Raw genomic sequence first — 13,026 nt, forward strand, 5'->3', positions numbered from 1 at the left:
GGCGTACGTACACTCACGCTCTCCAACCGCCCTCACCGTACGGCGTACGTACACTCACGCTCTCCAACCGCCCTCACCGAACGGCGTACCTACACTCACGCTCTCCAACAGCCCTCGCCGAACGGCGTACGTACACTCACGCTCTCCAACAGCCCTCGCCGAACGGCGTACGTACACTCACGCTCTCCAACAGCCCTCGCCGAACGGCGTACGTACACTCACGCTCTCCAGCTGCCCTCACTGAACGGCGTATGTACACTCACGCTCTCCAGCTGCCCTCACCGAATGGTGTACCTACATTCACTCTCTCTAACAGCCCTCGCTGAATGGCGTACGTACACTCACGTTCTCCAGCTGCCCTCGCTGAACAGCGTACGTACACTCTCGCTCTCCAGCTGCCCTCGTCGAACGGTGTACATACACTCACGCTCTCCAGCTGCCCTCACCGAATGGTGTACCTACACTCATGCTCTCTAACAGCCCTCGCTGAACGGCGTACGTACACTCATGCTCTCCAGCTGCCCTCGCTGAACGGTATACATACACTCACGCTCTCCAGCTGCCCTCAGCGAACGGCGTACGTACACTCATGGTCTCCAGCCGCCCTCGCCGAACTGCGTACGTACACTCACGCTTTCCAACCGCCCTCACCGAACGGTGTACATACACTCACGCTCTCCAGCTGCCCTCACCGAATGGCGTACGTACACTCACGCTCTCCAACCGCCGTCACCGAACGGCGTACGTACACTCACACTTTCCAGCTGCCCTCACCGAACGGCGTACGTACACTCACGCTCTCCAGCTGCACCAACCGAACAGCGTACGTACACTCACGCTCTCCAACAGCCCTTGCCGAACGGTGTACGTAGACTAACGCTCTCCAACCACCCTCGCCGAACGGCGTACTTACACTCACGCTCTCCAACCGCCCTTGCCGAACGGCGTACATACACTCACGCTCTCCAACCGCCCTCGCCGAACGGTGTACGTACACTCACGCTCTCCAACCGCCCTCACCGAACGACGTACCTACACTCACGCTCTCCAACCGCCCTCACCGAACGGCGTACATACACTCACGCTCTCCAACCGCCCTCGCCGAACGGCGTACTTACACTCACGCTCTCTAACCGCCCTCGCCGAATGGCGTACATACACTCACGCTCTCCAACAGCCCTCGCCGAACGGCGTACGTACACTCACGCTCTCCAGCTGCCCTCGCTGAACGGCGTATGTACACTCACGCTCTCCAGCTGCCCTCACCGAATGGTGTACCTACATTCACTCTCTGTAACAGCCCTCGCTGAACGGCGTACGTACACTCACGCTCTCCAGCTGCCCTCGCTGAACAGCGTACGTACACTCACGCTCTCCAGCTGCCCTCGCCGAATGGTGTACCTACATTCACTCTCTGTAACAGCCCTCGCCGAACGGTGTACATACACTCACGCTCTCCAGCTGCCCTCGCCGAACGGCGTACGTACACTCACGCTCTCCAGCTGCCCTCGCTGAACAGCGTACGTACACACTCGCTCTCCCGCTGCCCTCGCCGAACGGTGTACATACACTAACGCTCTCCAACAGCCCTCGCCGAACGGCGTTCGTACACTCACTCTCTCCAACCGCCCTCACCGAACGGAGTACGTACACTCACGCTCTCCAACAGCCCTCGCCGAACGGCGTTCGTACACTCACTCTCTCCAACCGCCCTCGCCAAACTGCGTACGTACACTCACGCTCTCCAACCGCACTCGCCGAACGGCGTACGTACACTCACGCTTTCCAGCTGCCCTCCCTGAACGGCATACGTACACTCACGCTCTCTAACAGCCCTCGCCGAATGGCGTACGTACACTCACGCTCTCCAACCGCCCTCACCGTACGGCGTACGTACACTCACGCTCTCCAACCGCCCTCACCGAACGGCGTACCTACACTCACGCTCTCCAACAGCCCTCGCCGAACGGCGTACGTACACTCACGCTCTCCAACTGCCCTCACCGAACGGTGTACCTACACTCACGCTGTCCAACAGCCCACACCGAACGGCTTTCGTACATTCACGCTCTCCAACTGTCCTCGCCGAACGGCGTACCTACACTCACGCTCTCCAGCTGCACCAACCGAACAGCGTACGTACACTCACGCTCTCCAACAGCCCTCACCGAACGGCGTACGTACACTCACGCTCTCCAAACGCCCTCGCCGAATGGCGTACGTACACTCACGCTCTCCAACCGCCCTTGCCGAACGGCATACGTACACTCACGCTCTCCAACCGCCCTCGCCGAACGGCGTACGTACACTCACGCTCTCCAACCGCCCTCGCCGAACGTCGTACCTACACTCACGCTCTCCAGCTGCACCAACCGAACAGCGTACGTACACTCACGCTCTCCAACAGCCCTTGCCGAACGGCGTACGTAGACTCACGCTCTCCAACCGCCCTTGCCGAACGGCATACGTACACTCACGCTCTCCAACCGCCCTCGCCGAACGGTGTACGTACACTCACGCTCTCCAACCGCCCTCACCGATCGACGTACCTACACTCACGCTCTCCAACCGCCCTCACCGAACGGCGTACATACACTCACGCTCTCCAACCGCCCTCGCCGAACGGCGTACTTACACTCACGCTCTCTAACCGCCCTCGCCGAATGGCGTACATACACTCACGCTCTCCAACAGCCCTCGCCGAACGGCGTACGTACACTCACGCTCTCCAGCTGCCCTCGCTGAACGGCGTATGTACACTCACGCTCTCCAGCTGCCCTCACCGAATGGTGTACCTACATTCACTCTCTGTAACAGCCCTCGCTGAACGGCGTACGTACACTCACGCTCTCCAGCTGCCCTCGCTGAACAGCGTACGTACACTCACGCTCTCCAGCTGCCCTCGCCGAATGGTGTACCTACATTCACTCTCTGTAACAGCCCTCGCCGAACGGTGTACATACACTCACGCTCTCCAGCTGCCCTCGCCGAACGGCGTACGTACACTCACGCTCTGCAGCTGCCCTCGCTGAACAGCGTACGTACACACTCGCTCTCCCGCTGCCCTCGCCAAACGGTGTACATACACTAACGCTCTCCAACAGCCCTCGCCGAACGGCGTTCGTACACTCACTCTCTCCAACCGCCCTCACCGAACGGAGTACGTACACTCACGCTCTCCAACAGCCCTCGCCGAACGGCGTTCGTACACTCACTCTCTCCAACCGCCCTCGCCAAACTGCGTACGTACACTCACGCTCTCCAACCGCACTCGCCGAACGGCGTACGTACACTCACGCTTTCCAGCTGCCCTCCCTGAACGGCATACGTACACTCACGCTCTCTAACAGCCCTCGCCGAATGGCGTACGTACACTCACGCTCTCCAACCGCCCTCACCGTACGGCGTACGTACACTCACGCTCTCCAACCGCCCTCACCGAACGGCGTACCTACACTCACGCTCTCCAACAGCCCTCGCCGAACGGCGTACGTACACTCACGCTCTCCAACAGCCCTCGCCGAACGGCGTACGTACACTCACGCTCTCCAACAGCCCTCGCCGAACGGCGTACGTACACTCACGCTCTCCAGCTGCCCTCACTGAACGGCGTATGTACACTCACGCTCTCCAGCTGCCCTCACCGAATGGTGTACCTACATTCACTCTCTCTAACAGCCCTCGCTGAACGGCGTACGTACACTCACGCTCTCCAGCTGCCCTCGCTGAACAGCATACGTACACTCTCGCTCTCCAGCTGCCCTCGTCGAACGGTGTACATACACTCACGCTCTCCAGCTGCCCTCACCGAATGGCGTACGTACACTCACGCTCTCCAACCGCCCTCACCGTACGGCGTACGTACACTCACGCTCTCCAACCGCCCTCACCGAACGGCGTACCTACACTCACGCTCTCCAACAGCCCTCGCCGAACGGCGTACGTACACTCACGCTCTCCAACAGCCCTCGCCGAACGGCGTACGTACACTCACGCTCTCCAACAGCCCTCGCCGAACGGCGTACGTACACTCACGCTCTCCAGCTGCCCTCACTGAACGGCGTATGTACACTCACGTTTCCAGCTGCCCTCACCGAACGGAGTACGTACACTCACGCTCTCCGACAGCCCTCGCCGAACTGCGTACGTACACTCACGCTCTCCAACTGCCCTCACCGAACGGTGTACCTACACTCACGCTGTCCAACAGCCCACACCGAACGGCTTTCGTACATTCACGCTCTCCAACTGTCCTCGCCGAACGGCGTACCTACACTCACGCTCTCCAGCTGCACCAACCGAACAGCGTACGTACACTCACGCTCTCCAACAGCCCTCACCGAACGGCGTACGTACACTCACGCTCTCCAAACGCCCTCGCCGAATGGCGTACGTACACTCACGCTCTCCAACCGCCCTTGCCGAACGGCATACGTACACTCACGCTCTCCAACCGCCCTCGCCGAACGGCGTACGTACACTCACGCTCTCCAACCGCCCTCGCCGAACGTCGTACCTACACTCACGCTCTCCAGCTGCACCAACCGAACAGCGTACGTACACTCACGCTCTCCAACAGCCCTTGCCGAACGGCGTACGTAGACTCACGCTCTCCAACCGCCCTTGCCGAACGGCATACGTACACTCACGCTCTCCAACAGCCCTTGCCGAACGGCGTACGTAGACTCACGCTCTCCAACAGCCCTTGCCGAACGGCATACGTAGACTCACGCTCTCCAACCACCCTCGCCGAACGGCGTACTTACACTCACGCTCTCCAACCGCCCTTGCCGAACGGCGTACATACACTCACGCTCTCCAACCGCCCTCGCCGAACGGTGTACGTACACTCACGCTCTCCAACCGCCCTCACCGAACGACGTACCTACACTCACGCTCTCCAACCGCCCTCACCGAACGGCGTACATACACTCACGCTCTCCAACCGCCCTCGCCGAACGGCGTACTTACACTCACGCTCTCTAACCGCCCTCGCCGAATGGCGTACATACACTCACGCTCTCCAACAGCCCTCGCCGAACGGCGTACGTACACTCACGCTCTCCAGCTGCCCTCGCTGAACGGCGTACGTACACTCACGCTCTCCAACTGCCCTCACCGAACGGTGTACCTACACTCACGCTGTCCAACAGCCCACACCGAACGGCTTTCGTACATTCACGCTCTCCAACTGTCCTCGCCGAACGGCGTACCTACACTCACGCTCTCCTGCTGCCCTCGCTGAGCGGCGTACGTACACTCACGCTCTCCAACAGCCCTCCCTGAATGGCGTACGTACATTCATGCTCTCCAGCTGCCCTCACCGAACGGCGTACGTACACTCACGCTCTCCAGCTGCCCTCTCCAAGTGTCGTATGTACACTCACGCTCTCCAACCACCCTCGCCGAACGGCGTACGTACACTCACGCTCTCCAACAGCCCTTGCCGAACGGCGTACGTAGACTCACGCTCTCCAACCACCCTCGCCGAACGGCGTACTTACACTCACGCTCTCCAACCGCCCTTGCCGAACGGCGTACATACACTCACGCTCTCCAACCGCCCTCGCCGAACGGCGTACTTACTCTCACGCTCTCCAACCGCCCTCGCCGAACGGCGTACGTACACTCACGCTCTCCAACAGCCCTCACCGAACGGCGTACGTACACTCACGCTCTCCAAACGCCCTCGCCGAATGGCGTACGTACACTCACGCTCTCCAACAGCCCTCACCGAACGACGTACCTACACTCACGCTCTCCAGCTGCACCAACCGAACAGCGTACGTACACTCACGCTCTCCAACAGCCCTCGCCGAACGGCGTACGTACACTCACGCTCTCCAACAGCCCTCACTGAACGGCGTACGTACACTCACGCTCTCCAAACGCCCTCGCCGAATGGCGTACGTACACTCACGCTCTCCAACAGCCCTCACCGAACGGCGTACGTACACTCACGCTCTCCAAACGCCCTCGCCGAACGGCGTACGTACACTCACGCTCTCCAACAGCCCTCACCGAACGGCGTACGTACACTCACGCTCTCCAAACGCCCTCGCCGAACGGCGTACGTACACTCACGCTCTCCAACCGCCCTCACCGAACGACGTACCTACACTCACGCTCTCCAGCTGCACCAACCGAACAGCGTACGTACACTCACGCTCTCCAACAGCCCTCACCGAACGGCGTACGTACACTCACTCTCTCCAACCGCCCTCGCCCAACGGTGTACGTACACTCACGCTCTCCAACCGCCCTCGCCGAACGGTGTACGTACACTCACGCTCTCCAACCGCCCTCGCCGAACGACGTACCTACACTCACGCTCTCCAGCTGCACCAACCGAACAGCGTACGTACACTCACGCTCTCCAACAGCCCTCGCCGAACGGCGTACGTACACTCACGCTCTCCAACAGCCCTCGCCGAATGGCGTACGTACACTCACGCTCCCCAACCGCCCTCGCCGAACGGCATACGTACACTCACGCTCTCCAACCGCCCTCGCCGAACGGCGTACGTACACTCACGCTCTCCAACCGCCCTCGCCGAACGACGTACCTACACTCACGCTCTCCAGCTGCACCAACCGAACAGCGTACGTAAACTCACGCTCTCCAACAGCCCTCGCCGAACGGCGTACGTACACTCACGCTCTCCAACAGCCCTCGCCGAATGGCGTACGTAGACTCACGCTCTCCAACCACCCTCGCCGAACGGCGTACTTACACTCACGCTCTCCAACCGCCCTTGCCGAACGGCGTACATACACTCACGCTCTCCAACCGCCCTCGCCGAACGGTGTACGTACACTCACGCTCTCCAACCGCCCTCACCGAACGACGTACCTACACTCACGCTCTCCAACCGCCCTCACCGAACGGCGTACATACACTCACGCTCTCCAACCGCCCTCGCCGAACGGCGTACTTACACTCACGCTCTCTAACCACCCTCGCCGAATGGCGTACATACACTCACGCTCTCCAACAGCCCTCGCCGAACGGCGTACGTACACTCACGCTCTCCAGCTGCCCTCGCTGAACGGCGTACGTACACACTCGCTCTCCAGCTGCCCTCGCCGAACGGTGTACATACACTAACGCTCTACAGCTGCCCTCGCCGAACTGCGTACGTACACTCACGCTCTCCAACCGCCCTCACTGAACTGCGTACGTACATTCACGCTTTCCAGCTGCCCTCACCGAACGGAGTACGTACACTCACGCTCTCCAACCGCCATCACCGAATGGCGTACGTACACTCACGCTTTCCAGCTGCCCTCCCTGAACGGCATACGTACACTCACGCTCTCTAACCGCCCTCGCCGAATGGCGTACGTACACTCACGCTCTCCAACCGCCCTCACCGTACGGCGTACGTACACTCACGCTTTCCAGCTGCCCTCCCTGAACGGCATACGTACACTCACGCTCTCTAACAGCCCTCGCCGAATGGCGTACGTACACTCACGCTCTCCAACCGCCCTCACCGTACGGCGTACGTACACTCACGCTCTCCAACCGCCCTCACCGAACGGCGTACCTACACTCACGCTCTCCAATCGCCCTCGCCGAACGGCGTACGTACACTCACGCTCTCCAACAGCCCTCGCCGAACGGCGTACGTACACTCACGCTCTCCAACAGCCCTCGCCGAACGGCGTACGTACACTCACGCTCTCCAGCTGCCCTCACTGAACGGCGTATGTACACTCACGCTCTCCAGCTGCCCTCACCGAATGGTGTACCTACATTCACTCTCTCTAACAGCCCTCGCTGAACGGCGTACGTACACTCACGCTCTCCAGCTGCCCTCGCTGAACAGCGTACGTACACTCTCGCTCTCCAGCTGCCCTCGTCGAACGGTGTACATACACTCACGCTCTCCAGCTGCCCTCACCGAATGGCGTACGTACACTCACGCTCTCCAACCGCCCTCACCGTACGGCGTACGTACACTCACGCTCTCCAACCGCCCTCACCGAACGGCGTACCTACACTCACGCTCTCCAACAGCCCTCGCCGAACGGCGTACGTACACTCACGCTCTCCAACAGCCCTCGCCGAACGGCGTACGTACACTGACGCTCTCCAACAGCCCTCGCCGAACGGCGTACGTACACTCACGCTCTCCAGCTGCCCTCACTGTACGGCGTATGTACACTCACGTTTCCAGCTGCCCTCACCGAACGGAGTACGTACACTCACGCTCTCCGACAGCCCTCGCCGAACTGCGTACGTACACTCACGCTCTCCAACTGCCCTCACCGAACGGTGTACCTACACTCACGCTGTCCAACAGCCCACACCGAACGGCTTTCGTACATTCACGCTCTCCAACTGTCCTCAGCCGAACGGCGTACCTACACTCACGCTCTCCAGCTGCACCAACCGAACAGCGTACGTACACTCACGCTCTCCAACAGCCCTCACCGAACGGCGTACGTACACTCACGCTCTCCAAACGCCCTCGCCGAATGGCGTACGTACACTCATGCTCTCCAACCGCCCTCACCGAACAGCGTACGTACACTCACGCTCTCCAACAGCCCTTGCCGAACGGCGTACGTAGACTCACGCTCTCCAACCACCCTCGCCGAACGGCGTACTTACACTCACGCTCTCCAACCGCCCTCGCCGAACGGTGTACGTACACTCACGCTCTCCAACCGCCCTCACCGAACGACGTACCTACACTCACGCTCTCCAACCGCCCTCGCCGAATGGCGTACGTACACTCATGCTCTCCAACCGCCCTCACCGAACAGCGTACGTACACTCACGCTCTCCAACAGCCCTTGCCGAACGGCGTACGTAGACTCACGCTCTCCAACCACCCTCGCCGAACGGCGTACTTACACTCACGCTCTCCAACCGCCCTCGCCGAACGGTGTACGTACACTCACGCTCTCCAACCGCCCTCACCGAACGACGTACCTACACTCACGCTCTCCAACCGCCCTCACCGAACGGCGTACATACACTCACGCTCTCCAACCGCCCTCGCCGAACGGCGTACTTACACTCACGCTCTCTAACCGCCCTCGCCGAATGGCGTACATACACTCACGCTCTCCAACAGCCCTCGCCGAACGGCGTACGTACACTCACGCTCTCCAGCTGCCCTCGCTGAACGGCGTACGTACACTCACGCTCTCCAACTGCCCTCACCGAACGGTGTACCTACACTCACGCTGTCCAACAGCCCACACCGAACGGCTTTCGTACATTCACGCTCTCCAACTGTCCTCGCCGAACGGCGTACCTACACTCACGCTCTCCAGCTGCCCTCGCTCAGCGGCGTACGTACACTCACGCTCTCCAACAGCCCTCCCTGAATGGCGTACGTACATTCATGCTCTCCAGCTGCCCTCACCGAACGGCGTACGTACACTCACGCTCTCCAGCTGCCCTCTCCAAGTGTCGTATGTACACTCACGCTCTCCAACCACCCTCGCCGAACGGCGTACGTACACTCACGCTTTCCAGCTGCCCTCACCGAACGGAGTACGTACACTCACGCTCTCCAACAGCCCTCGCCGAACGGCGTTCGTACACTCACTCTCTCCAACCGCCCTCGCCGAACTGCGTACGTACACTCACGCTCTCCAACCGCACTCGCCGAACGGCGTACGTACACTCACGCTTTCCAGCTGCCCTCCCTGAACGGCATACGTACACTCACGCTCTCTAACAGCCCTCGCCGAATGGCGTACGTACACTCACGCTCTCCAACCGCCCTCACCGTACGGCGTACGTACACTCACGCTCTCCAACCGCCCTCACCGAACGGCGTACCTACACTCACGCTCTCCAACAGCCCTCGCCGAACGGCGTACGTACACTCACGCTCTCCAACAGCCCTCGCCGAACGGCGTACGTACACTCACGCTCTCCAACAGCCCTCGCCGAACGGCGTACGTACACTCACGCTCTCCAGCTGCCCTCACTGAACGGCGTATGTACACTCACGCTCTCCAGCTGCCCTCACCGAATGGTGTACCTACATTCACTCTCTCTAACAGCCCTCGCTGAACGGCGTACGTACACTCACGCTCTCCAGCTGCCCTCGCTGAACAGCGTACGTACACTCTCGCTCTCCAGCTGCCCTCGTCGAACGGTGTACATACACTCACGCTCTCCAGCTGCCCTCACCGAATGGCGTACGTACACTCACGCTCTCCAACCGCCCTCACCGTACGGCGTACGTACACTCACGCTCTCCAACCGCCCTCACCGAACGGCGTACCTACACTCACGCTCTCCAACAGCCCTCGCCGAACGGCGTACGTACACTCACGCTCTCCAACAGCCCTCGCCGAACGGCGTACGTACACTCACGCTCTCCAACAGCCCTCGCCGAACGGCGTACGTACACTCACGCTCTCCAGCTGCCCTCACTGAACGGCGTATGTACACTCACGTTTCCAGCTGCCCTCACCGAACGGAGTACGTACACTCACGCTCTCCGACAGCCCTCGCCGAACTGCGTACGTACACTCACGCTCTCCAACTGCCCTCACCGAACGGTGTACCTACACTCACGCTGTCCAACAGCCCACACCGAACGGCTTTCGTACATTCACGCTCTCCAACTGTCCTCGCCGAACGGCGTACCTACACTCACGCTCTCCAGCTGCACCAACCGAACAGCGTACGTACACTCACGCTCTCCAACAGCCCTCGCCGAACGGCGTACGTACACTCACGCTCTCCAACAGCCCTCACCGAACGGCGTACGTACACTCACGCTCTCCAAACGCCCTCGCCGAATGGCGTACGTACACTCACGCTCTCCAACCGCCCTTGCCGAACGGCATACGTACACTCACGCTCTCCAACCGCCCTCGCCGAACGGCGTACGTACACTCACGCTCTCCAACCGCCCTAGCCGAACGACGTACCTACACTCACGCTCTCCAGCTGCACCAACCGAACAGCGTACGTACACTCACGCTCTCCAACAGCCCTTGCCGAACGGCGTACGTAGACTCACGCTCTCCAACCACCCTCGCCGAACGGCGTACTTACACTCACGCTCTCCAACCGCCCTCACCGAACGACGTACCTACACTCACGCTCTCCAACCGCCCTCACCGAACGGCGTACATACACTCACGCTCTCCAACCGCCCTCGCCGAACGGCGTACTTACACTCACGCTCTCTAACCGCCCTCGCCGAATGGCGTACATACACTCACGCTCTCCAACAGCCCTCGCCGAACGGCGTACGTACACTCACGCTCTCCAGCTGCCCTCGCTGAACGGCGTACGTACACTCACGCTCTCCAACTGCCCTCACCGAACGGTGTACCTACACTCACGCTGTCCAACAGCCCACACCGAACGGCTTTCGTACATTCACGCTCTCCAACTGTCCTCGCCGAACGGCGTACCTACACTCACGCTCTCCAGCTGCCCTCGCTGAGCGGCGTACGTACACTCACGCTCTCCAACAGCCCTCCCTGAATGGCGTACGTACATTCATGCTCTCCAGCTGCCCTCACCGAACGGCGTACGTACACTCACGCTCTCCAGCTGCCCTCTCCAAGTGTCGTATGTACACTCACGCTCTGCAACCACCCTCGCCGAACGGCGTACGTACACTCACGCTCTCCAACAGCCCTTGCCGAACGGCGTACGTAGACTCACGCTCTCCAACCACCCTCGCCGAACGGCGTACTTACACTCACGCTCTCCAACCGCCCTTGCCGAACGGCGTACGTACACTCACGCTCTCCAACCGCCCTCGCCGAACGGTGTACGTACACTCACGCTCTCCAACCGCCCTCACCGAACGACGTACCTACACTCACGCTCTCCAGCTGCACCAACCGAACAGCGTACGTACACTCACGCTCTCCAACAGCCCTTGCCGAACGGCGTACGTAGACTCACGCTCTCCAACCACCCTCGCCGAACGGCGTACGTACACTCACGCTCTCCAACAGCCGTTGCTGAAAGACGTACGTACACTCACGCTCTCCAACAGCCCTCGCCGAACGGCGTACGTACACTCACGCTTTCCAGCTGCCCTCACCGAACGGAGTACGTACACTCACGCTCTCCGACAGCCCTCGCCGAACTGCGTACGTACACTCACTCTCTCCAACCGCCCTCGCCGAACTGCGTACGTACACTCACGCTCTCCAACCGCACTCGCCGAACGGCGTACGTACACTCACGCTTTCCAGCTGCCCTCCCTGAACGGCATACGTACACTCACGCTCTCTAACAGCCCTCGCCGAATGGCGTACGTACACTCACGCTCTCCAACCGCCCTCACCGTACGGCGTACGTACACTCACGCTCTCCAACCGCCCTCACCGAACGGCGTACCTACACTCACGCTCTCCAACAGCCCTCGCCGAACGGCGTACGTACACTCACGCTCTCCAACAGCCCTCGCCGAACGGCGTACGTACACTCACGCTCTCCAACAGCCCTCGCCGAACGGCGTACGTACACTCACGCTCTCCAGCTGCCCTCACTGAACGGCGTATGTACACTCACGCTCTCCAGCTGCCCTCACCGAATGGTGTACCTACATTCACTCTCTCTAACAGCCCTCGCTGAACGGCGTACGTACACTCACGCTCTCCAGCTGCCCTCGCTGAACAGCGTACGTACACTCTCGCTCTCCAGCTGCCCTCGTCGAACGGTGTACATACACTCACGCTCTCCAGCTGCCCTCACCGAATGGCGTACGTACACTCACGCTCTCCAACCGCCCTCACCGTACGGCGTACGTACACTCACGCTCTCCAACCGCCCTCACCGTACGGCGTACCTACACTCACGCTCTCCAACAGCCCTCGCCGAACGGCGTACGTACACTCACGCTCTCCAACAGCCCTCGCCGAACGGCGTACGTACACTCACGCTCTCCAACAGCCCTCGCCGAACGGCGTACGTACACTCACGCTCTCCAGCTGCCCTCACTGAACGGCGTATGTACACTCACGTTTCCAGCTGCCCTCACCGAACGGAGTACGTACACTCACGCTCTCCGACAGCCC

This window comes from Hemitrygon akajei, chromosome 7, assembly GCF_048418815.1.
Source record: "Hemitrygon akajei chromosome 7, sHemAka1.3, whole genome shotgun sequence".
NCBI classification, from domain to species: Eukaryota; Metazoa; Chordata; class Chondrichthyes; order Myliobatiformes; family Dasyatidae; genus Hemitrygon; species Hemitrygon akajei.